General features: G+C 37.3%; 1 long non-coding RNA gene across 1 annotated transcript; it reads right to left on the bottom strand.

The window, feature by feature from the left end:
- Positions 1–1,947: 1,947 nt before the first annotated feature.
- On the bottom strand, positions 1,948–27,230 carry LOC116549782. Its single transcript, XR_004268068.1, has 2 exons — positions 27,103–27,230; positions 1,948–7,698 (listed from the first exon to the last, which is right to left on the bottom strand). It is a non-coding gene; the product is annotated as an uncharacterized LOC116549782 (long non-coding RNA).
- Between the last annotated feature and the right edge of the window lie 14 nt (positions 27,231–27,244).

Raw genomic sequence — 27,244 nt, 5'->3', positions numbered from 1 at the left:
TATATATTTATTTTTACCTTGATGAAATGTCTGCTAAAATATTTTGCTTCTTTTAAATTTGTTTTTCTTATTTAAACTTTAATGAGTTTTTATATGTACTATTGCTACATGTCCTTTTTAAGTATATAACATCAAAATATTTTGTCCTTAACAATGACTTACTCATTCTGTTACATATTTTTCAAAAGGCAAAAGCTGTTAGTGTACATGAAGGCCAAATTTATCTTCTCTTTTTTTAATAAGTCACACTTTTACTGTGTTATCTAAGAATTATTTGACTAATCCAAAGTCACAAAGATAGTCTTTGATGTTTTCTGTAAGTTAAGACTCAAAGGAATTTTACTTCTGTAATTCATGTTGAGGTAATTTTTGTGTAAATCAGAAAGTAAGGATTTAGGGTATTTGTTTTTCATAAGGATGTATAATTGTTCCAGCACTATTTATTGAAGATTCTCCTTTCTCTATTAAATTGTCTTTGCATTTGTGTTGAAAATCAATTGATCACATATATAGCAAATATATATGTATACATATATATATTTTTTTAATATGTGGTGTTTTATTGGTTTTTCTCCCCAAGCTTCTTAATAAAAAGGCATTAGTAATTCATTAATTTTCAACTCTGAGATTTGGTTTACACATTTAACCAATATTTATGTTTATAGGTAATATTTGGTGATCTTGAGTTTATTTCAAAAGGTCAACTTTTATATTATTAAAATTCAAAATACAAGCTTCTTGATAGATTGTTGATATGTTAAATTAATTCTTGCTTTAACAATGCTTCAATTATTACTGAGAACTTTGTGTTTTGTATTGCACTTGATGTTCTGTAGAAACTGGATAGAGAACATGCTATAGCCCTATGATCATTTAGCTATTTAGGATACATGATATATAGAGAAAGGAGATAATGGTGACATCAAATTGTACATTTATTAAATTACTGAATTAATCTGTATGTGTACGCTAGGATAGAGAAATAGTATAAGTGATGTTGTTCATTCGCTTAGTCGTCTCCCTGATGAGCATGAATTCTAGGTGTGTACAATGTGAGTAGAAAATTGTTGTTACTCTGTTTATTTCATCCCTCTGTCAACATTAATACAACATTGGAGTGAAAATTATTCTACATTTGTAGCTTGGCATTTTTCAAAAAGCATGACTTCACAATATTGGCAAATAAAATAAAATGTGATTAGAAGCAATGATGAGAAATGAAGAAATTTTCAAGGGTAATTTTGACCTTAAAATTTACTCTCCCATATAAGATGAAACTTTTCTGAACCACACATTAAATAAGTAAATAGTGAATACAAACAAACATATATACATATGCAAAATATTTACTTTTTGTTGAGAGGGAAATATGAGAACATTATAAGCAGGAGAAACAACAGAGTAGGGGATAGAATGGAAACTAACCTGCTCTACATGACAGATTACAAAAAAAGTGTGGTGAATTTGAAAGGGTGAAATATGACGTTAGACAGTTATTAAGGAGCCAGATGTATAGATTTTTACACGAAACCTATGAGTTTGATTTGGCTCCAACTGGTAGTAGAGACTAAGCAAAGTCTTTACTCACCCAATTTTTATATATGGTATGTCTGGGGGATTTTATCCTGGGTTAAGAAGCTGCTACCTTTGATACAGGCTAAGAAAGAATATTTCCTGTGTGTACACATAGACTTGTGTGTGTCCACATTGTTAAAATTGAAATAGCTGTACAATTAAATAAATCTGTCATAGCATACCCTTTGCCTGAGTACAAAACAGATAAGAAAATATTTTCTTGGTTACTTCTGATGACTAATGTATCCACGAAAGTTAGTGGAATGACTTCTAACCAAGACTCAGGATTATCTACATCTAGGTCAGTAAATAGTTATCAATTATAAATGAATACAAGCCCTGTCATGAAAACAGTGTCCTATTTTTTTATTATTCAGACTTTGAGGTACTGCTTATCTTTCAGATTAATTATAAAGATTACCAGTAGTTTTGTTCTTGATAGGAATTCTACTTTGAAGCATATACTTTACCATTACATTTGTTATAGGCATTTATTTCAGGTTAAAAAATATCTTGATATTTCAAGTTAGCATTTGTAGCTGTTTCCCCATTTGAATCAGGATTTTACCTTTCCTATGCAACCAAAACAAACCAAAAAGACAATATAAAGCAACTGTGATTTGTTTGCAAGTATTTTTATCTAAACTGCTTCAGTTTTCTCATTGACTGAAATATAATAAATAATGTTATCTTACAAATAAGTTTACACTCACTAATCACCATGATTATAATTTTATTTACTGAGATTTCGTGTAAGATTTCTTTTGGGGAAAAAAAATGTTCATTTGCTAACATTTAAACATGCCATTCTGAATTACTGATTGAGGGGGAACCTGAAAAGGAGTTGTAGCATTGACAGAGAATTAGGAATGGGTAAGTCTAGTTTTAGATATTTAGAGTTTGATGCAGTGACATTAACTGACACTGTAAAACAGATTTATAAATTCCCAAGTAAGTAATATATATTTAAAAGGTGTTCCAAAGAAGAAGGAAAGAGAATAACAAAGAACCAAATTTAATTGCTAAAGGCATCTCATAATGAGACAAAAAGAGGAAATTGCATAATATGTATTAAAAACTTTACTTCATAAAACTCATTTTGAAATACAGTTTTATTAATATATTTGAATTCATACTTTAAAGTAAATATGATTGTTGCAATCATGGCCTGGTTTGAAAACCCTAGTACAATGTGCCATTTCTACTCTTTCCATTGAGAGATGAATTGTATTTGTCTACCTCTTTGAATCTGGTCTTGAGTCTTGCTTTCACCAATGGAACATGTCAGAAATGACAATGGGAACTTCTGAGCTATAGTCATGAAACCATGCACTCTCTTAGAAATGCAAACATCACATGTGAGGAAGGCCAGACTAATCTAGTCTCCTTGAGAATAAAAAACACATGGAGAGAGGCCCAGACATCTAGGCGTTACAGTTGAACCTCCATCCAACCCCTTAGCTGGACTTAGCAGCATGAAGGAGCACAGGTAAAAACAGAAAAGGAAACATCCAATTAAACTGATGATTTGTGAGGCTTAATACATTGTAAATTGTTTTAAGCTACTATGATTTGGAGTACTGTAGTTGTTTTGGAACAATGCATAACTAACATACACAAACACACACAGGCTCCTTTCCTTGTTCAACTATTTTCAATTCACAAGTGTCATATTTATACCTATGTGGCTTGATAAATACGGTGATATTATATAGGATTTCCTTAGTTAAAATTAGCAGAATGATTAATATTTATTTAGTCTTTTGTGTAAAAAAAGCACATTATGACATTAATCAGTTTAGGGATCGACTCAATTTACTAGTAGAAAGAAAACAGGATTTGGAGATTTAAAAAAAACAATTTAAAGCAACAACCTGAAGACTTTACTAACTAGGTGACTGAGTGATTTTGGGCAAATTATTTTATCTCTCTAGAACTCTGTTTTCTCATTTAGTTAAAAAGAATTTTAAGAGAGATAATTATCAAGATTTTAAATGCATATACATATATAATATGCATATATGTATATGTATAGTGCATGTTTTAACTAAAATTCTTTTTAACTAAATAAGAAAATAAGGATCTAGAGAAACAAAATGAACAAACATTGAATATACATATACATATATAATAGGCATTTATTTGTATATGCCTTTAAAACCTTAAGAATTATCTATCTTAAATATATACAATATATAATCGATCTTTTTAAAAATACATTAAAAATGTTTGTGGTGTTGTTTTGTCTGTTTCTAAGTTATAATTCAGAAAGTTCATTAGAATTTGCTTCCAGTATTTCACTTCCCTTATTTAACATAATGTATAGCATATTCTAAAGTATGAATAGTTCACTGAAAATACTGCCCCAAATGTTTCACTGAAAAATATTTTAAGATGACTGAAACAACTTTTATAATGTTACTCATTTCCATACTATTTTATATCATAATTTTATTTATACTCAAGTCAATAGACTCTGAAAATTTAAAAAGTGAAACTAATGTATCTCTGTGAATCTGAAATCCACAAAATAAAACATGAATACTGAGTCAACAGATGAAGGAAAACTAAAGAAATTTAAAAATATACTATGCATTTCCATTTGTCAAACAATATATTCATTGTAGTAAGAAGACTCTGCCACAGACATCTAGGTGTGGCATCTTATCCATTCATTGCTGGCATGCCAGTCAATCATATTTTGACGTATTTGACAAGTCAAATAAGGTAGAAAAAAGTACTCGTAAAGATACTTACTCAAATCTCAGAAGATCTGCTCATGAAGAAATGACATCAGAAACCTTTAACATTGACAATTTGAAGACATTGTATGTCAATCATAAACTTTGATTTTTATCCTTGCAGTTATTAATGTGTAATTCCATTTGTATGGCAAAAGTCACTCTGGCATTTACAGATAGTTAAACAGTATATGTGGTATATTTTAACTTTCCACGGTAATTTTGAATTTTCACTGAAAAATTAGGGAATAAACTAATTTATAACAGTGACTTGTGGAATTTGTGGAGTTGATATACACAATTATAATCTCATCAAACTACTTATGAACATCCTATAAATAATTTAAAAATTAATTAAACTAGGATCATTAGTTTCTGTTACTACTTGAGGTATTTGAAGACATTTAAAAATATTAAAAAATTGTAGTTGTCGACTAAGAGCAAAGAATGAAAAATGAAAGTAATCTTTTGAAACTGTCTGTAGAAGATGGCAGATTGTAGGCATTGCTAGCATGCATCTCTCACTTGGAAAGACAAAATAATTCACACTGCAAACTTTTTTCCAAGAAGCAACAAAGGAACTTAACAGAAAAGTTTCATTTAAAACAATAGAGCCTTTGAAAGAACCTACAGCATTCACCAGAGAGAAAACTAAGTCTCCAGAGCATGAGATTAGGGACAGACTGCCACTGTGACATAGGCTCCCATGCGAGGGTCAGGAAATCCATGTCACAGAGAAAGGCCATAACCCTACCCAGTGCTGGAGCTGATTTAGTGAGCAGTCTAGACTGTATGAGAAGGATGCTTTGTGTGTACTCAGAGACTCCAGTGGGCATGGAGGGAAGTCATTCCTGATCCTACTACACAGGGGAACTTGTGAAAGTCTGCTAGCTAACTCACGTGGTGGTCATAGATTGAGAGAAGCTCCCAACTTAGATTTGTGATATAAGCTGTAGAGGGGATGAACTCCATTGGCCAGAACTGAGCAGGAAATGTGCTATTGTCGTGGATGCAAAAGCTGAAAAGCCCTGCTTCATGGGTGGACTGGGAAAAACATGACCTGAAAGCCACAGTTTCTGTCTCCAGCAAAAAGGTTTGTGGCCTGGGGGCAGTTCTGTGTTCTGAGTGCAGAATGCCTGGGACTCAGCTAGCTGCTCCTAGCAGAACACCGTGTGTGAGAGACCTTCCTTGCCAAGTATGGGGGAGTTGAGTGGGGCTCACTGGCAACTGCTAACCTCTCACACAACATGCAGATTCTTTTGTGTAGCAGAGGCAGCTGCGCTCTTCCCTAGAACACCACTCCAGCAGACAGGAAACTCTTCCCCCATCTTCAATGGAGCTACTGCTTGCACCTGTATATAGGAAGCCAGAGGATGGAACTACCTGACCCAGCCCCCACCTGGCTTTGCCCTACTACCTGTCCTGGTACTGTAACACAAGAGGCCCTGGTAGTGTAACAAGGAATAAGGATCTTTGGGAGCTCCATGGCACCTTCCACTACCTGAGGCACCAGGGGACCTCCCCTGAGTAACATAAGGCAAGCACAGATTCCACCACTACCCATGCAGCTGGTGCTCTTTTGTAAGTGTCACCTTCTGGCTAGAGGCCAGCTGGCACAGCCCATTACAACATCTGCAGGCACAATAACAGCATTCAGGAAAGAAAACTTTTGCTCAACCTGAGCCATCATCATTGCTTGCATCAGCTTGGGTAACCAGGAGCTCCTGAGCCTGTTCATGTGCTCAGTACATTACTACTGCAGCTGACATTTCAAAAAGCGAACACATCAAAACTATTTATAACCATAGAAATCTAAGAGTCTATGTCACTCCCCTTCCACTCCCATCAGAGTTGATGTTGGTACTGACTGCTGGAAGACTTGAGAATAGGTCATATCACTCGATTTCTTGCAGACATTTCCTAGAACCAGCCTGGAGTATGGCAGCTCCACTGGGCAACTATATCCATGGCAGCAGCAGGACTCACAGTAGTTTTCTCACGAACTTCTATTCAAAGACCAGCTCCCAATATATCAAAGTGGATTCAAGATCTCTCAAAGTGATTGAGTGGTCAGCGAAAAAGAAAAAAAAAGACAACAGTTTTCTTCAAAGCTGGGCCCACGGGAGACACTACATAAAGCCACTCCATGGATGTCTAAAATTCCCCTGAAACCTCAGTTTTTTGTTAAGCTCTTTCAATAGGGGAGGTGAGTGAGGCTACACAACAGTATGGTAATGATCATACAAAAGGAATACATTTGCAAAACTGGTACACAAAGATCACAATGTCAGCATAGAAACCATAAACCTTAGCAAGAATAGAGGTTAAACATAAACTTAAAATCATCAGCAAGAAAAGCATTAGGCTCACAGCTGCATGGGGAACAGGATCTGACACAAGACAACCAGCCTGACCACAAAACTGCAAGAGGGGGGAGACCCCCATGCAGGACTGGAGGAGCAGTGGGAGAAGAAAGACTTACATCCTTGTCTCTACCACAGAGGTTTTTCCTCATGACAGACGCCCCTCATACATCCGTTTATAGGCTCTCCTTAAGAGTCACATTCTCTTTCCAGGGCCATAATCAATATGTCTTTCCTGGGAAAGGAATCAAGGTAATAAGCCTCTCCATTACACGTCCGTTTATAGGCTCTCTGCAATGAGAAGCTTATTACGTGCTGTTATCTCTCTCCAGCAGTCATGTTATGTGGTTTGTCTCTTACACAGAGTTCCTGTTTCTATAAGAACAGCTCAGCAGAACCAAAGTTACAAGTTACAGCTCAGCTTTTCATATTATTCTTCATTTTCTCATACATGTTCAACACAGTAAACAACAAGCATCACAAAGCAAATAACTCATTTTAGGGAAACAAAATTCTAAGAGAATTTATAGGTTAAAAATCAACAACAATTTCTTCTTCTTATATCAGATAGCTCGGGTTTTACCAATTCCTCCAGAAGCTTGGGGTTGCTCAGTCACCACCATGGGGTCCACAATGTACCCAGCAGACTTCTACTCATTGGGGAAGAGGGAGTGTACCACATTAAGAGAGCACCCCACGGAACCTCGAGTCCCTGAGCTTTCCATTTGTGGGAAGTTTCTTTCAGCAGAGGCACAAGTGCAATGCTGGGTCCAGTAGGGAAAGTCTACAGCTCTATCCCAACAGTCAGACAGCCCTGAGGCTCACAAAGAGAATTGGAGAAGGAGACTTCTTTCCCTCACTCACCATTGCAAACACAGTTAGGGGTTCTCCCATGGTAACCCACCATGGGTACATCTGTAGACAGCCTTTCATACTGTATTCTCACAGGAGTCCCCCCAGGTTGATGCTTAGACAAGAGGTAGAGTGACAATCCCTGTCTACACAGAACATCAGCATTCCTGGAGATGAAAAGAGGTGTCTGTCTGATCTGAATAGCTGGAACACTGCATCAGGAGTGTGCCTTGGAGGTGAAACACTTTGCTGCTGGCCTAATGGAAAGCTGTGGTGACTCCCTCCCTTTCTCCTGAAAAGATCTCAGAGCATTTCGCTGAGAACTCCCCAGCCACCTCTTTTAAGGCTGGGACCTCTTGCCCATCATTGGAGCATTGCATTTACCTACCTGTTTAGCCACAGTCAGCTTTTATGCATGTGCACCTCCTACTGATTCGATGCCTGAACTCTTCAAAGCAGTGAATAAGATAGTAGGGGGAAAAAATATTTTTAGGTGTACACCACTAGGGAATAAGTTAAGCTTCATAAAACCTCAGATATTCCAACTCACAAGAGACAGTGAACCTACTCCGGCACTTAGTACACCATTCTTAAAACCAGTGTCTGAGAAGGCTAAAGTTTCTCTACAACCAAGGAACTCATACAGAGTCTTTGCTACTGAAGACACCCTGAGCCAAAACTAGGTGAAAATAAACAATAATCAATAATGTGCCATCCTCCAGGGGAAAAAAATAGGAAATTAAAAAAAAAAAAAAAAAAAAAAAAACAGTAAAGGTAGTATCGAGAGGAGGATCCAAGATGGCGGATTAGACACAACTCCAGTGCACAACACCCAGTGAGAGAGAAGCAGAAACCCAGAAATCTCCTAGCTCCAACTGAGGTACCAGGAGCATTTCAATGGGTCTGGTCCGAGGGTGAGTAAAGCCCACTCAAGGCAGACCAAGGAGGGGAGGAGTGCTGCTTCACCCAGAAAGTGCATCTGACTGGTGAGTCAGAGGCACCACCTCTGGTGCTGCGGTCCAGATACAATGCTTCCCCCAAAGCCTCAGCAATACACAGAACAGGGAATTTTTGCCAGTCAAGCGCAGGGAATTACAAGTGTGAAGTTGAATAAGAGTCAGCAGGCTGAGCTATCGCCCCCTCCCCCTGCCCGGAGAGAGAGGGAGCTGTAAGCCTGAGCAGCTGGGTGGCCCCTACACCACGACTGGAGAGAGAGGAAGCTGAAAGGGGGAGAAGGCCGGGTGCAGCTAGGCAGGTCCCTACCCACCCCTACAAACCCTAGAGGGCTGAAGCTCTGACTCTAGTGGGTTGCGTAGCCAGTGCCACAGTCTGAGATGAAACCTGAATGATCTGGCCCAGTGGAGGAAAGGCACAACCCACCACTAGAGGGGTGGGACTGGGCTACATGTTTTAACAAAAAACACATGAAGCATACGTAGCAACGGGACTGGACAGCGTTCTTGACAACACAGCAGGGCCTACAGGTCAGCAGAAGAGGTGGGCCTAATCTCCCAGCATAAACAAAAAAGACACAGGAAGCTTCCCTAGTAACCTAAAGGGGTCCCTAGAAACCCAGTAGCATCCCCACAGTCAGACAAGCAACCTCATCAAGCAGCTCTCTGACACCACAGCCAGGTAAATTCACAAAGATGGGAAAAAAACAGCACAAAAAAAGGTGAAACCATCAAAGACCAGAACATTGCTTCTCCTTCAAAGGATCACAACTCCTCAACAACATAGGATCACAACCTGACCGAGAAGGAGTGTGAAGAATTGACGGAAACAGGATTCAGAAGGTGGATAATAACAAACTTTTCAGAGCTAAAGGAACACATTCTAACTCAATGCAAAGAAATCAAAAACCTTGAAAAAAGGTTAGACAAAATGCTAACTAAAATAACCAGCTTAGAGAAGAACATAAACGCCTTGATGGAGTTGAAAAACACGGCACGAGAACTACGTGAATCAAACACAAGTTTTAATAGCCAAATCGATTAAGCAGAAGAAAGGATATCAGAGATTAAAGATCAACTCAATGAAATAAAAAGAGAAGGCAATACAAGAGAAAAAAGAGTGAAAAGAAATGAACAAAGCCTCAAAGAAATACGGGATTATGTGAAAAAACCTAATCTACGCTTGATCAGTGTACCTGAATACGATGGGGAGAATGAATCCAAGCTGGAAAACACACGCCAGGATATTATCCAGGAGAAATTCCCAAGCCTAGCAAGGCAGTCCACATTTCACATTCAAGAAATATAGAGAAGTCCACAAAGATATTCCTCAAGAAGAGCAACCCCAAGGCACACAATCATCAGATTCACCAGGGTTGAAATGAAGGAAAAAATGCTAAGGGCAGCCAGAGAGAAAGGTCAGGTCACCCACAGAGGGAAGCCAATCAGACTCACAGCAGATCTCTTGGCAGAAACCCTACAAGCCAGAAGAGAGTAGGGGCCAATATTCAACATCCTTAAAGAAAAGAACTTTCAACCCAGAATCTCATATCCAGCCAAACTAAGCTTCATAAGTGAAGGAGAAATAAAATCCTTTACAGACAAGCAATTATTGAGAGATCTTGTCACCACCAGACCTGCCCTACAAGAGCTCCTGAAAGAAACATTAAGCATGGAAAGGAACAATTACCAGTCACAGCAAAAGCAAACCAGTTGGCAAAGACCAAAAATGCAATGAAGAAAATGAGTCAATTAATGAGAAAGAAAACCAGCCAGTAACAAAATGGCAGGATCAAATTCACCCATAACAATATTAACCCTAAATGTAAATGGCCCAAACACCCCAATCAAAAGACACAGACTGGCAAACTGGATAAAAAGTCAGAACCCATCGGTTTGCTGTATTCAAGAAACCCAACTCACATACAGAGACACACATAGGCTCAAAATAAAGGGATGGAAGAAGATTTACCAAGCAAATGGAGAACAAAAAAAAGTAGGGGTTGCAATCCTAGTCTCTGGTAAAATGGACTTCAAACCAACAAAGATCAAAAGAGACAAAGAAGGACATTACATAATGGTAAATGGATCAATCCAACAGGAAGAGTTAACTATCCTAAATATATACGCCCCCCCCCAACACAGCAGCACCTAGATACATAAAGCAAGTTCTTAACGACCTAAAATGAGATTTAGACTCCCACACAATAATAGTGGGAGACTTCAATACTCCACTGTCAATATTAGACAGATCAATGAGACAGAAAATTAACAAGGATATCCAGGACTTGAATGCAGAGCTGGACCAAGCGGATCTAATAGACATATACAGAACACTCCATCCCAAATCCACAGAATATACATTTTTCTCAGCACCATGTTGCACTTACTCTAAAATTGAGCACATTATTGGAAGCAAATCACTCCTCAGCAAATGCAAAAGAACAGAAATCATAACAGTCTATCAGACCACAGCACAATCAGACTAGAACTCAGGATAAAGAAACACACTCAAACCCACACAACCACTTAGAAACTGAACAACTTGCTTCTGAATGTTGACTGGATAAACAATGAAATGAAGGCAGAAATAAAGATGTTCTTTGAAACCAACCAGAATGAAGACACAACTTACAAGAATCTCTGGGTCACCTTTAAAGCAGCATAGAGAGGGAAATTTATAGCAACAAATGCCCACCGGAGAAGAGAGAAAAGATCTAAAATCGACACCCTATCATCAAAATTGAAAGAACTAGAGGAGCAAGATAAAAAAAAAGAAAAAAAAAAAACTCAAAAGCTAGCAGAAGACAAGAGATAACTAAGATCAGGGCAGAACTGAAGTAGAGACACAAAAAACCCTTCAAAAAAATCAATAAATCCAGGAGCTGGTTTTTTGAAAAGATGAACAAAATAGACAGATGGCTATCCAGATTAATAAAAAAGAAAAGGGAGAAGAATCAAATAGATGCAATAAAAAACGATAAAGGGGATATCACCAATGATCCCACAGAAACACAAACTACCATCAGAGATTACTACAAAAAGCTCTACTCACATAAACCAGTAAACCAGGAAGAAATGGATAAATTCCTAGACACTTATACTATACCAAAACTAAACCAAGAGGAGGCTGAAACCCTGAATAGACCAATAACAAGGGCTGAAATAGAGGCAGCAATCAATAGCCTACCAACTAAAAAAAGTCCAGGTCCAGATGGGTTCACAGCCAAATTCTACCAGACGTACACAGAGCAGCTGGTTCCATTCCTTCTGAAACTGTATCAAACCAATACAAAAGGAGGGAATCCTCCCTAACTCATTTTATGAGACCAACATCATCCTGATACCAAAACCAGGCAGAGACTCAACTAAAAAAGAAAACTTCAGGCCAATATCCATGATAAACATCGACACAAAAATCTTCAATAAAATACTGGCAAACAGATTGCAATAGTACATCAAGAAGCTTATCATACTTTCACAAGACCATACTTTCACAAGAAGTATGGTCATTGTGAAAATGACCATACTTCCAAAGCAATCCATACATTCAATGCTATCCCCATCAGGCTACCAATGACCTTCTTCACAGAACTGGAAAAAACCACTTTAAACGTCATATGGAATCACAGAAGACCCTGCATAGCCAAGACAATCCTAAGCAAAAAGAACAAAGCCGGAGGCATCACACTGCCAGACTTCAAACTATACTACAAGGCTACATTAATCAAAACAGCATGGTACTGGTACCAAAACAGAGACATGGACCAATGGAACAGAACAGAGACTCCAGAAGAAATACCACATGTCTACAACCATCTGATCTTTGACAAACCCAGCAAAACCAAGCAATGGGGAAAGGACTCCATGTTTAATAAATGGTGTTGGGAAAACTGGCTAGCAATGTACAGAAAGCAGAAACTGTACCACTACCTGTCACCTTACACTAAAATTAACTCCAGATGGATCAAAGATTTAAACATAAAACCTAACACCATAAAAAACAGTAGAAGAAAACGTAGGTAAAACCATCCAGGACATAGGCACAGGCGAGGACTTCATGACTAAAACACCAAGAGCAATGGCAGTAAAAGCCAGGATAGACAAATGGGATCTAATTAAACTCCAGAGCTTCTGTATAGCAAAAGAAACAATCATAGAACAAACCGGCAACCAACAGAATGGGAAAAAATTTTTGCAATCTACCCATCTGACAAAGGGCTAATATCCAGAACCTACAAAGAACTAAAACGGATAGACAAGAAAAAAACAAACCCATTCAAAAGCGGGCAAAGGATATGAACAGACACTTTTCAAAAGAGGACATATACGAGGCCAACAAACATGAAAAAATGCTTATCATCACTGGTCATTAGAGAAATGCAAATCAAAACCACACTGAGATATCATCTCACGCCAGTTAGAATGGCGATCATTAAAAAATTGGGAGACAACAGATGCTGGAGAGGATGTGGTGAAATACTAACACTCTTACACAGTTGGTGGGAGTGTAAATTAGTTCAACAATTGTGGAAGACAGTGTGGCGATTTCTCAAGGATCTAGAAATAGAAATTCCATTTGACCCAGCAATCCCACTATTGGGTATATACCCAAAGAACTATAAATCATTGTACTGTAAAGACACATGCACATATATGTTCATTGCAGCCCTGTGTACAATAGCAAAGACCCGGAACCAACCCAAATGCCCATTTATGATAGACTGGACAAAGAAAACGTGGCACATATATACCATGGAATACTATGCAGCCATAAAAAACGATGAGTTCGTGTCCTCTGTAGGGACTTGGATGAATCTGGAAACCATCATTCTCAGCAAATTGACCCAAGAACAGAAAGCCAAGCACCATATGTTCTCACTCATAGGTGGGTGTTGAACAATGAGAACACATGGACTCAGGGGAGAGGAGCATCACACACGGGGACAGTTGGGTGGGGTAGGGGAGAGTCCACAGGGGGTGTGGAGGGAGGGGGGCTGGGAAGGGATAACATGGGAAGAAATGTCAGATATAGTATGCACCTAAAATAAAATAAATTAAAAAAAAAGTCATATCAAAATTAAATTCAAAAGTAATTACAATAGTCTACACAAATGAAAAAGAATCAGAAAAACAATTCTGGAAACATGAAAAAACAGTTATGTAACACCCCCAAAAGATCACACCAACTATCCAGCAGTGGCTTCAACCCAAGATAAAGTCATTGAAATACCAGATAAGTAATTTAAAGGATTGATTACTAATTTACTTAAGGACATACAAGAGAATGGTGAAAAACAACATGAAGAATCTTTTTCTAAAAAAAACTGATATAAGTAAGGAATTTAAAAGAGGTAGATATACTAAAGAAAAACGTATAACTTCTGAAAATAAAAGAAACATTTAGGGAACTACAAAACGTGGCTGAAAGTTTTACAACAGATAGACCAGGTATTGAATTTCAGAGGTCGAAGACAAGGCTTTCGAATTAACCCAATCAGATTTTTAAAAATGAAGATAAAAGAATTAAAATAAATGAACTAAGTCTCCGAGAAATATGGATTTATGTAAAATGGCCAAATTTAACCATTATAGATGTTTCTTTGCAAGAAAAAAAATGTTTGGAAAACTTTTTGAGGGAAAAACTTAGAAAAATTTCCCTGGCCTTGCTATAGCTTTTGACTTCCACATATAAGAAACTTAACTCCTGGGAGACTCATTGCAAAAAGGACAACACCAAGGCATATAGTCATCAGGCTATCTAAAGTCAATGTGAAGGAAAGAATTCTAAGAGTAGTGAGACAAAAGCATCAAGTAACCTAAAAGCTGCCAGACTAATAGTGGACTTCTCAGTAGAAACTATACAAGTTAGAAGAGATTGGGGTACTACCTTCAGTCTTCTTAATTAATTTATTTATTTTTTATTATACTTTACATTCTGGGGCACATGTGCAGAATGTGTAGGTTTCTTATACAGGTATACACATGCCATGGTGGTTTGGTGCACCCCATCAACCCATCATCTACATTTGTTATTTCTCCTAAGGCTGTCCCTCCCCTCGCCCCATACCTCCTAAAAAGAATAACTGTCAGCCAAGAATTTTCTATCTGGCAAAACTAAACTCCATTAATGAAGGAAACATAAAGTCTTTCTTTCACAAACAAATGTTACTCAAGGCTAGCCCTACAAAAAATGCTAAAAGGAGCTCATATCCTTGAAACAAAAGATCGATACACACCAGAATAGATGACTTCCAAAAGTATAAAATTCATAGGACTGATAAAACAATAACACAATGCAGAAAACAAAGTCACTAGGTAACAATCAATATGATGACTGGAACAGTATCTCACATCTGAACATTAATGTTGAATATACAGGTATTGATCGACTTACGACCTATGCAACTTACGACCATTCGACTTTACGACCACAATCGCTAGCCACCAGCTGGGCGTACGACAGTGCAGACCAGCTTCCAGCAGCACTACCATCTCCGCGTGCACCATTTCAACTGTACATATAGCCTACTCAACTTATGACAAAATCGTGTCACGACCCATCCGTGGTCCCGACCGTGGTCGTAAGTTGAGCACTAGCTATAAATGGTTTCTGTAGCCCACTTAAAAGATACGTTGTCTGAACAGATTTTTTAAAAATCACAAACCAAATATCTACTGTCTTCAGGAGACTCACCTAACATGTAAGGATCCTTGTAGAGTCAAAGTAAATGGAGTGGAGAAAAATATTTTATGCAGATAGAAACCAAAAGTGAGCAGGAATAGCTATTCTTATATCAGATAAAATGGATTTTAAAGCAATAGTAAAGAGGCAACAAAGGGTAGGAGGCAGGGCTAGCTTGCAGCACCTATTCATACAAGCAGAGCAGTCTGTGGAGACTTCCTTCCTTCGAAGGAACCGGATCACCATTGCAGGCTCCCTGAGATGCCAAAAAACTGTGAGTCTGCTTGCTTTCTCAACAGGGAGGTTCATGGTCTGGGGCAAGTTCTCAGCCTTGGTCATCAACTGCTAGAAATACACTTGGTGCTGTTGAGGGGGCACAGTGGGAGTGAGACCGGCCTTTTGGACTGTCTCTTTTGGGGTGTGTGCCACTGGGATGAAGCCTGTGACTAATGGCTTTCCCCCAGTTCCTTGATAACCTGTATGAATCAGCAGAGGCAGCCATAATCCCCCTGGAAATATAACTCCGCTGGTCTGGAATCCCTCCCCCAGCCCCACAGCAGCTGCAGCAAGCCCCACCCAAAGAGCTTATGAGCTCAGACATGCCTATCCCTGTCCCTACCTAAGGGTCTTTCTCTAATGGCCCTTGTAGCCAAAGACAATGGTCATAATCTCTTGGAAGCCCTACAGCACTACCCATCACCTGGGAAACCTAATTTCTTAACCACATGTCCCTAGGGCAAGTTTGTATCCTCACTATAGGAGTGAAGCCTATGCACTTTTGAAAAGTGCCACCTCCTGGCTGGAGCCCAAGAAACATAAAGCCAGCGCACTGAACAAAAACACAACCAAGGAACCTCACAGAGTCCACTTCATTCTGCTGCTACCTCCACTGGAGCATGTGCTGGTATTCATGACTGCAAGACCTGAAGATGGATCACATCACAGGACTCTGCCAGCACTCCCCAATACCAACTTGTACCCCAGTGGCTCCACTGGGTGGCTAGGCCCAGAAGAGCAAAAATAATTATGACAGTTCAGCTCTCAGGAAGCCCCATTTCCAGGAAAAGGAAGACAACACAACATCAAAGGAGCAGTCCATGGAACAAAATAATCTAATCATCAGCCCTTGAGTCCCAGATCTTCCCTCTGACACAGTCTACCCAAATGAGAATGAACCAGAAAAGCAATTCTGGTACTATGACAAAACAAGGTTCTTTAACACCCCCAAAAGATTATACCAGCTAACCAGCAACAGATCCAAATCAAGCTAAAATTTCTGAAATTGGCAGAAATACAATTCAAAATATTGACTATTAAGCTAATCAAAAAGCCATCATGGAAAAGTGAAGTTCAACTAAAAAAAAAAATCAAAAAGATGATACAAGAAAGGAAAGTTCTTCAGTGAGATAGACAGCATTAATAAAAAACAATCACAACTTCCAGAAATCAAGGACACACTTAGAGAATTGGAAAACTGGAAAATGCAGTGGAATGTTTCAGTAATAGAATGAAACAAGTGGAAGAAAGAAATTCAGAGCTCAAAGACAAAGCTTTTAAATTAACCCAATCCACCAAAGATAAAGAAAAAAGAATAAAAAATAAAGCATCCAAAAAGTTTGGAACTGTATTAAAAGTCCAAACCTAAGAATAACTCGTGTTCCTGAGGAAGAAGAAAAATATGAAAGTTTGGAAAACATATTTGAAGGAATAATGAAGGAAAACTTCCCCAGCCTTGCTAGACAACTAGACATCCAAATACAAGAAGCTCAAAAAACACCTGGAAAATTCATTGGAAAGAGATCATTGCCTAGGCACACAGTCATCAGGTTATCTAAAGTCAAGACAAAGGAAAGAATATTAAGAGATGTGAAGCAGTAGCATTAGGTAACCTATAAAGGAATACGTATCAGATTAACAGCAGATTTCTCAGAAACACCCAACAAACTAGGAGGTATTAGGGTACTATTTTTAGCCTCTTTAAACAAAACAATTAACAAGGCTAGAATTTTGTATCCAGTGAAACTAAGCTTCATAAACAAGGGAAAGATCCAGTCTTTTCCAGACAAACAAACGCTGAGAGAATTTGCCACTACCAAGCCAGCAGTACAAGAACTGCTAAAAGGAGCTCTGAATCTTGAAACAAATGCTCAAAAGACACCAAAATAGAACATCCTTAAAGCATAAATCTCACATGACCTATACACCACCACCACAATGGAAAAAAATGTATTTAGGCAAAAAATAGCATGATGAATAGATAGCACCTCACATCTCAAAACTAACATTGAATATAAACGTCCTAAATGCTCCACTTAAAATATACAGAATGACAGAATGGTTAAGAAATCCCCAAGCAACTTTATTCTGTCTTCAGGAGACTCACCTAACACATAAACTTAAGGCAAAGGAGTGAAAAAAGATATTCTATGCAATGAACATCAAAAGCGAGCAGGGGTAACTACTCTTATATCAGACAAAACCAACTTTAAACCAACAGCAGTTAAAAAAGACAAACATTGTATAATGATAAAAGGACTAGTCCAACAGGAAAATGCCACAATTATAAATATATATGCATCTAACACTAGAGTTCCCAAATTTGTGAAATAATTGCTACTAGACCTAAGTAATGAAATAAACCAAAACACAAAAATAATGGAGGACTTTAATACTCCACTGACAGTACTAGACAGGCCATCAAGACAGAAAGTCAACAAAGAAACAATGGACCTAAACTATACCCTACAACAAATGGACTTAACAGATATTTACAGAACATTCTACCAAACAACTGCAGAATATAGATTCTATTCATCAGCACATGAAACATTCTTCAAGATAAACCATATGAATGGCCACAAGTCTCAGTAAATTAAAAAAAAAAAATTGAAATTGTATCAACTACTCTCTCAGACCACAGTGGAATAAAATTAGAAATAAACTCCAAAAGGAACCTTCAAAACGATGCAAATGAATGAAAATTAATAACTTGCTTCTGAATGATCATTGAGTAAATAATAAAATCAAGGTGGAAATTTAAAAGCTTTGAACTGAATGATAATAGTGACACAACCTACCAAGGCCTCTGCGATACAGCAAAAGCAGTGCTAAGAGGAAAGTTCACAGTATTAAATGCCTACATCAGAAAGTCTGAAACAGCAAAAATAGACTATCTAAGGTTACCATCATAGAATTGAGAAACAAGAATAATCCAAACCCAAACCTAGCAGGACAAAAGAAGTAATAAAGATCAGAGCAGAACTAAATGAAATTGGAACAAACAAACAAAAACAATACAAAAGATAAATGAAACAAAAAGCTGGTTCTTTGAAAGGATAAACAAAATTGATAAACAATTAGTGAAATTAACCAAGAAAAGAAGAGAGAAGAGCCAAATAAGCTCAGTTAGAAATGAAATGGGGCTGTGCGCAGTGCCTCACACCTGTAATCCCAACACTTTGGGAAGCTGAGGCGAGTGGATCACTTGAGGTCAGGAGTTTGACACTAGCCTGGCCAACATGGTGAAACCCTGCCTCTACTGAAAAAGCAAATGTTAGCTGGCCATACTGGTGCATGCCTGTAATCCCAGCTACTCGGGAGGCTGAGGCAGGAAAATTGCTTAAACCCTGGCAGCGGTGGTTGCACTAAGCCGAGATCACACCACTGCATTCCAGCCTGGTGTGATCTCGACAGAGTGAGACTCTTTCTCAAAAAAATAAAAATAAAATAATAAGAAATGAAATGGGAGATATTACAATAGATACCATAGAAATACAAAAGATTATTCAAGGCTACAATGAACACCTTTATGTGCATAAAGTAGAAAACCCAGAGGAGAGAGATAAATTCCTAGAAGTATACAACCCTCCCAGATTAAACCAGGAAGACATAGAATCTCTGAACAAACCTTTAACAAGTGGCAAGACTGAAATGATAATTTAAAAACTGCTAACCAAAACAAACAAAAAAAAGGCAGAGGGCCAGATAAATTCATAGCTGCATTCTATTAGGTGTTCAAAGAAGAATTGGTACAAATCCTATTCACACTATTCCAAAAAATACAGAAAGATGTAATCATCCCTAAATCATTCTATAAGGCCAGTATCACCCTCATATGAAAACAAGGAAAGGACATAACGAAAATCAACAGACCAATATCCCTGATGAGTGTAGATGCAAAAATCCTTAATAAAACACTAAATAACTAAATCCAACAGCATATCAAAAAGATAATCTACTATGATCAAGTGGGTTTCATACCAGGAATGCAGGGATGGTTTAACATATGGGAGTCCATAAATGTGATAAACCACATAATCAAAATTAAAAACAAAAATCACATGATCATCTCAATGGATGCAGAAAAAGCATTTGACCAAATCCAGCATTCCTTTATGATTAAAACCCTCAGAATAACTGACATAGAATGGACAAACCTTAAGATAATAAAAGCCATTTACGACAAACTCACAGCCAACATTATATTGAATGGAAAAAAGGTGAAAATACTCTCCCTGAAGACTGGAACAAGGCAAGGATGCCCACTTTCACCATTCCTATTCAATATAGTACTAGAAGTTGTAGCCAGATCAATCAGACAAAGGAAAGAAATAAAAGCCATCCAAATTGGTAAAGAAAAAGTCAAATTGCTTGCTTGATGTTATGGTTGTATACTTAGAAAATCCTAAAGACTGATCCAAAAGGCTCCTACAACTGCTAAATGAATTCAGCAAAGTTTCAGGATACAAAATTAATGAACAGAAATCAGTAGCTCTGCTACATACCAATAGTGACCAAATTGAGAATCCAATCAAGAACTCATCCACTTTCACAATACTTGCAAAAAAAAAATACAATTTAAATACTTAGGAATATACCTAGCCAAGTACGTTGAAGACCTCTACAAAGAAAACTACAAAATACTGCTGAAAAAAAAATCATAAAAGACACAAACAAATGGTAACACATCCCATGCTCATGGATGAGTAGAATCAATATAGTGAAAATGATCATACTGCCAAAAGCAATCTACAAATTCAGTGTAATTCCCATCAAAATACTACCATCATTTTTCAAAGAACTATAAAGAAAATATCCTTAAATTCATACAGCAACAAAAAAGAGTCCACATAGCCAAAGCAAGACTAAGTAAAAAGAACACATCTGGAGGTATCACATTACTGAACTTCAAACTGTACTATAAGGTAATAGTCACCAAAACAGCATAGTATTGTTTTAAAAATAGGCACATAGACCAATGAAACAGAACATGCAATCCAGAAACAGAGTCAAATACTTAAAGTCAACTGATCTTCAACAAAGCAAAAAAAAAAAAAAAAAAAGTGGAGAGAGGACAGCCTATTCAACAAATGGTGTTGGGATAATTGGCAAGTCACATGAAGAAGAATGAAACTGGACTCTCATCTCTCACCTTAAACTAAGTCAACTCACAATGGATCAAGGACTTAAATCTAAGACCTGCAACCATAAACATTCTAGAAGTTAATATTGGGAAAAAGCCCTTCTAGACATTGACATTGGCTTGGGCAAAGACTTCATGACCAAGAACCCAAAAGCAAATGCAACAGAAACAAAGATAAACAGACGAGAATTAAACTAAAAAGCTCTGCATAGCAAAAGAAATAATCAGCAGAGTTAACAGAAGCTCACAAAGTAAGAGAAAATCTTCACAATCTGTACATGTGACAAAGGACTAATATCCAGAATCTACAGGAATTCAAACAAATCAGCAAGAAAAAAAAATCCCATCAAAAAAATAGACTAAGGACATGAATAGACAATTATCAAAAGGAAATATACCAATGAATAAAAAGAATATGAAAATATGCTTAACCTCACCAATTATCAGGGAAATGTAAATCAAAACCACTATGTGATACCACCTCATGCCTGAAAGAATGATCATCATTCAAAAAATCAAAAAATAAGAGGTATTAGCATAGAAACGGTGAAAAGAAAACACTTTTTTACTGTTGGTAGGAATGTAAATTAGTACAACCAGTATGGAAAACTGTGGAGATTCCCTAAAGTACTAAAAGTAGATCTACCATTTGATCCAGTAATCTTGCTACTTGGGACCTATCCAGAGGAAAAGGAATCATTACATGAAAAAAATACTTGCAATGCATGTTTATAGAAGCACGATGTGCAATTGCAAAAATATGGAAGCAGTCCAAATGCCCATCGATCAATGAGTGGATAAAGAAAATGTGATACACACACATTTGCGCGCGCGTGCACACACACACACACACACACACACACACACACAAAACACACACCATGGAATACTACTCAGCCTAAAGAGGAATGAAAAAATGGCATTTGCAGCAACCTGGATGGAACTGGAGACTATTATTTTAAGTGAAGTAACTCAGGAATGGAAAACCAAACATTGTCTCACTAATAAGTGGAACTAAGCTATGAGGATGCAAAGGCAAAAGAAAGATACTTTGGACTTTGGAGATGTGGGGGAAAGGGTGCAGGTGGGGACGCATAAAAGACTACACATGGGTATAGTGTACACTGCTTGGTTGATGGGTGCACCAAAATCTCAGAAATCACCACTGAAGAACTTATTCATGTAACCAAACACTACCTGTTCCCCAAAAACCTATTGAAATAAAAAAAATTTTTTTAAAGATTTAATCTAAAAAGACAACAAATACCATTATTTCATGATGAAAAGATCAATTCAACAAGAAGAAATAACAATTCTAAACATATACGCACCTAAGTCTGGAGCTCCCAGATTCATAAAGCAATTACCACTAGATCTAAAAAAAGAGACAGACAGATACACAATATTAGTTGAATACTTCAGCACTCCACAAGCATTGAACAAATCATCAAGGCAGAAAGTCAACAAAGGAATAATGAACTTAAAGTGCACTCTAGAACAAATGGACCTAACAGATATTTACAGAACACTCTAACGAAGAGGTGCAGAATATTCATTCTTCGCATCAGCACACAAAACATTCCCCCAAGCACATGATGTAGTTTAGATGTTTACCCAGCATCACTGACCTGCTTATTCAATCTGCCATAGCTTCTTGGTATACTTCTTGTTTTACTTTTTATCTTTTTGACTTAGGTTGAAATTGAAGATACATACACTACTCTTGGCCAGCATCCTAGCCTAATGCCCTACAACCTCAAGAAAGCGATTTGATTTACAATACCATATTACTAACTATATTCAACCCACTGTGCAATAGAACATCAAAACTTATTCTTTCTAATTGTAATTTTGAATATCTCTGCATAACTAGAAGAGAGGAATTTGAATGCTCCCAACACACAAAAAAGGCAAATGTTTGAGGTGATTAATATGCTAATTACCCTGATTTGATCATTACACAATGTATACATGTATCAACACATCACGTTGTACACTATAAAAATGTAAAATTATTGTCAATTGAAAATTTTTAAAAAGAGCTTTGAAAAGTTTACAGAATACATATATATAACTATGAATAAAATTTTTATATGTCTAATTAGATATATGTAAGAAAATATCACTCAATTAAAGAAAATAAGGGAAATAGAAACTGAGAATTCCAGTGTTAATATCTACATTGTTCCTATGTTTTGTTTAACAACATCTCTGTTCATCATGTATGACAAAAGGATACTAATAAATACGCCAATCCTAGAAACATACACTGAACATCCTGTTACGTGATTACTACATATTCTCTCATAGCAGCAGAAGAAAGATTAAAAGCAAACTCTGTAATTTAAAGGCTTCCTAATTAATCTGAAGCCAAGACAAATATATGGGATGGAAAGGAGAAAAAAGGCACATATTCAAGAATGATGCTGATCATAAGACACTATGTTAAAAATTATTTTACTTGTCACCAGAGAAAAAAATAATCCCATTCTAAGAATGCATTATTCTAAGCTTTTTGATAAACATTTTAAAAACATGTTGTGTGCTTTGATGTGATTCATTCATTCATTTATTCCTTCTTTCAATGGGCCAAATCTGTACTGAGCACTACATGAATATCCCCAGTAACCTCTAAGGGAATTGTAGCTGCTTTACACCCATAGTCATAAGGCAGTCTGCCCCACTTTCTGGCCACATCAGCAAAGCTCTAAGTCGACATCTGAAAATGTCATATGTGTGGGGGGTATGTGTGTGTATGCCACCTGAAAATTTGATATGTGTCTGTGGGGTGTGTGTGTGTGTGTGTGTGTGTGTGTGCCATAGAATACCACTAAGCCAAAAAAAAAAAAAAAGAATAAAATCATGTATTTTGTGTCAACAAGAATGGTAATAGAGATCATTATCCTTAATGAAATCACTCAGATACAGAAAGGAAATAATTGCATGTTCTCACTTACAAGTGGGAGCTAAACAGCGAGTATACAGGGACATACAGAGTAGAATAACAAACACCGAAGACAACAAAAGGTGGAAGAGGAAGGGTGGTAAGGTTTAAAATACTACCTATTGGGTATAATGTACACTACTCGGCTGATGGGTACACTAAAAGCCCAAACTTCACCTCTACACAATACACCTATAGAACACAACCATACTTGTATCCCTTAATCTATGAAAATAAAAACAAAGTAAAAAATATTTTTTAAAAAGATAAAATTGTGAAATTCAAAGTTTCGGGTCCTTAATATCTTTGATAGTCCTCTGATCCTAGGAAACTTTGAGACAAGTGCGATAAATTTTAACTAAACCTATAGCCTGGCACCAAATGCAGCCAAGGTTAGCTTAAGTTAGTCAGCCACAGCTTGGCCAAAGACATGGGAGAAATAAATGCTGATTCGCTCTATGCCACTGATATTTCTATGGTAATTGGTTATGCCACATTATTCTAGCAATAGTTGATTAAGCAGCTAGGATCAAACCATGGAAATGCTTAACTAGGAGAATATAATAATGTGGCATTAATAATCTGTCTCTGCAACTAGACTGCCAGAGTTCAGTATCCAGTTCTATTGTTAATAATCATGTGAATTTTGGCCAAATCAATTACTCTGTGTCTCAGTTTCTTCAACTGTAAAGTAAGAAAAGTTATGGAGTATTTTTGAGGCTTAAACAAGTTAATCATTTACTATTTGATATCACAATATCTGGTACATACTTAGTACTCAACTAGAATTCACAATCATTATTCAATACAAGAATGAAAAGTTCAGCTTTTACTCAGCAGGCCAATAGTTTTTAAGTATATTTTCATGAAACATATTTGTTCTGTCAGCTATGTTACTGCTTTCCTTTAGAATTATGTTGGTCTTTTCCCAGCGTGTAGATGAATTTAAGGAACTTGACACAAATTTCTCATTCTAAGAATTTTTTTTTCCTCATATGTTTATCTCTTGTTTGCAAGGCAATTGATAAGAAATAAATGAACAAGTATATTAAAATTAAGAGAAAAATTCATAAAAAATCAACTTTAGTTTGAAAGATATTTTAAATCGACATTTGTGCTCAAAATTGTACTTTGTATCACACAAGCAAAACAGTGTTTTCTCCTAGGAAAATTTTTCGTCATTCCTATGACGGGCTTCAAGATGTCATCATATAATGATGTTTTACAAATAATATGGTATTCTAAAAAGAGCAAAATAACTTCCAGGTATGTTACCTGCTTAAGATCACTTTTCTTGAGAATTCAGTATCTCTGAAAAATCTGTTCGTTTCTTCTTGTTGTTTAGTTGATTGGTTGCTATAGCAAGAGAGATCTGCACTTAAAACGTTTATCTTGGCAGTAATATAGCCAAGATATATTGGCTATATATTAAGGTAGAAAAGATAGTGAAGGTAGGAAGCGCTGGGCGCCAAACAGGTTGGTATGTAGCCCTAAGAGCTCTAGAAGCCTATAGGAATGGGTTAATGGGAAAAAATTTAGGGAAATGGACAGGATATGAAAATATCTGCAAGCAGGTAGTAAGGGAAAGGAAAGAGATTCTTAAATTTCAGTGTACCTGAAAATCACTCCAAGAGTTTGTTAAAAATGCATATATAGTCCATGTCCCCACTTCCAAAAATTCTGTCTAGAATTTCTGAAATAGTGATACAGAATATTCAATTTTAACAAATTCCCTTTCTGATTTTGCTTTGGGTTGAGAGCTACATTTTGAGAAACATTAGAACATGCCTTTCCCTAATCATCTGTAAACATTAGTTTTACTCTAAGATTTCAGAATCATTTAGCACTTTGCATGTCCCAGTTACTGCCAAGGACTGCTGCAGATGGGAATTTGGGGTAATGATTGATACCTGGGTTTTATGCCTGCACATCTGGGAGGATAATGCCATTAATCATGATGAAGAACACATGACAAAATCAGATTTTGGAAAGAAGGAAAGATAATGCACGTTTTCTTTTTTTCTTTCCGTTTTATTGACAAGTTGGATGTTGGACATTTTGGGGAGGTGGCATTAAATACTAACTCTATTCCATTTTTTGGGGGGTGGGGAGAGGAATTAAATACTAACTCTATTCCATTTGTAATGTGGAATGAAGCTCTGAGTAAGCGAGATGGGAAATCACCAGGGCTACTTTATCACTGATAAATGCCATCTGGAAGCTGGCATTAGATAGGGTGTGCCACAAATGAGCTTCTTTACACTGAAACTCAACATTAAGGTTCCTAATCCCTGCAATTCTGCCAGACAGAAGCAACTGCTTCACCCTGCTCCCTGAAAGCAACTAAAAGACATACCACCCTGTCCACTCTACCTAAAAGAGCAGTTTACAAAATTTGTAGTATAGATGTTGTATGTTTCATTTAAAAACACAATTCAGATTTTAAAATTAGTGTGATTACTATCACCACTTGAACCTAAGTTCTATGAAGCAAGGATCAGTCACATTTTTTCACTACTCAATAATCAGAATGTAATCCCAGCACTTTGGAAGGCCGAGGCGGACAGATCACTAGAGGTCACGAGCTACAGACCAGCCTGGCCAACATGGTGAAACCCAGTCTCTATTAAAATATAAAAATTAATTGGGCGTGGTGGCGCATGCCTGTAATCCCAACTACTAAGGAGGCTGAGGAAGGAGAATCACTTGAACCCGCAAGGCAGAGGCTGCAGTGAGCCGAGATTGCGCCACGGCACTCCAGCCTTGGTGACATAGCGAGACTCCATCTCTAAATAAATAAGAGTAGGAACTCCAAACAATTTGTTGAATAAACACATTTTAATAAATTGGCAAATACCAATTTCTCATCTTGTTCAGATTTTTCGTTTGTTATCTGCACAAATCGAAGTTCCATATTACCTAAGTCAAACAGGCAAGGAAGACATTATTGAAGATTACTGGCAGTCGGGAAAGGGGATAGAACTCTTCTAAGCTCAACTTAAAAAAAGAAAAACAAAACAACAAAAAAAAAACAGTAGTGGAGAGTTTTTAAGAACTATGTTGGGAAGATCATGGACTACCTGAGTTTGCTGATTGACGTTACCAAAAGGAAAAGTAAATTTTCTCCTCCACGAGAGGAGGTGGTTTTACGACTAGAAGGGAGAAGCCTACAGCGGTTAGGCTCCTATCCTCCCACACAAAAGAGATGGCTCACTATCTTCCTTGCTGACTATATTTCAAAGGCATGGCTTCCATAACCTTGAGATAGTTTTCAACTACAAAATTGGCCACAACTTTTTAAAAACATTTACATCTGAAAAGGAAAGTGGAAAAAAATTACAATGGTAAAGTTTTCTAAAGTAAACGCTCTTTAGAAAAGGAGATGAGGGACCCACATGCTTAAGGCTGGTAATCAAGCTGAGGGAAACTAAGCCCCTCTGGTTTACTGCTTAAATGTGTTATTGCAGTTTGACACCAATGAATTCAGATTATGAGCTTCCGTTCTCTCAAGCTTCCTGCAGGAGAGAGTTCCTGTACATGTTACACAATCTTTTTTTGTCTACTTACTCTGCTAATACGCGTTCTTGACTGCACCTCACTAACAGTGAAAAGAGCAAAGCTTCCAGAAAACAAGTCCTTGCGCTTTCCACAAGTGCGCGTGCGCACTCGGCGCTGGGCCTCTGACGTCACCGAGTGCACCCCGCCCCTA

This window comes from Sapajus apella, unplaced genomic scaffold (assembly GCF_009761245.1).
Source record: "Sapajus apella isolate SASKATOON/1434 unplaced genomic scaffold, GSC_monkey_1.0 scaffold1, whole genome shotgun sequence".
Classification (NCBI taxonomy): Eukaryota; Metazoa; Chordata; class Mammalia; order Primates; family Cebidae; genus Sapajus; species Sapajus apella.
The sequence above is the reverse complement of the archived record's forward strand: the minus strand, read 5'-3'. Positions and strand labels throughout refer to the sequence as shown.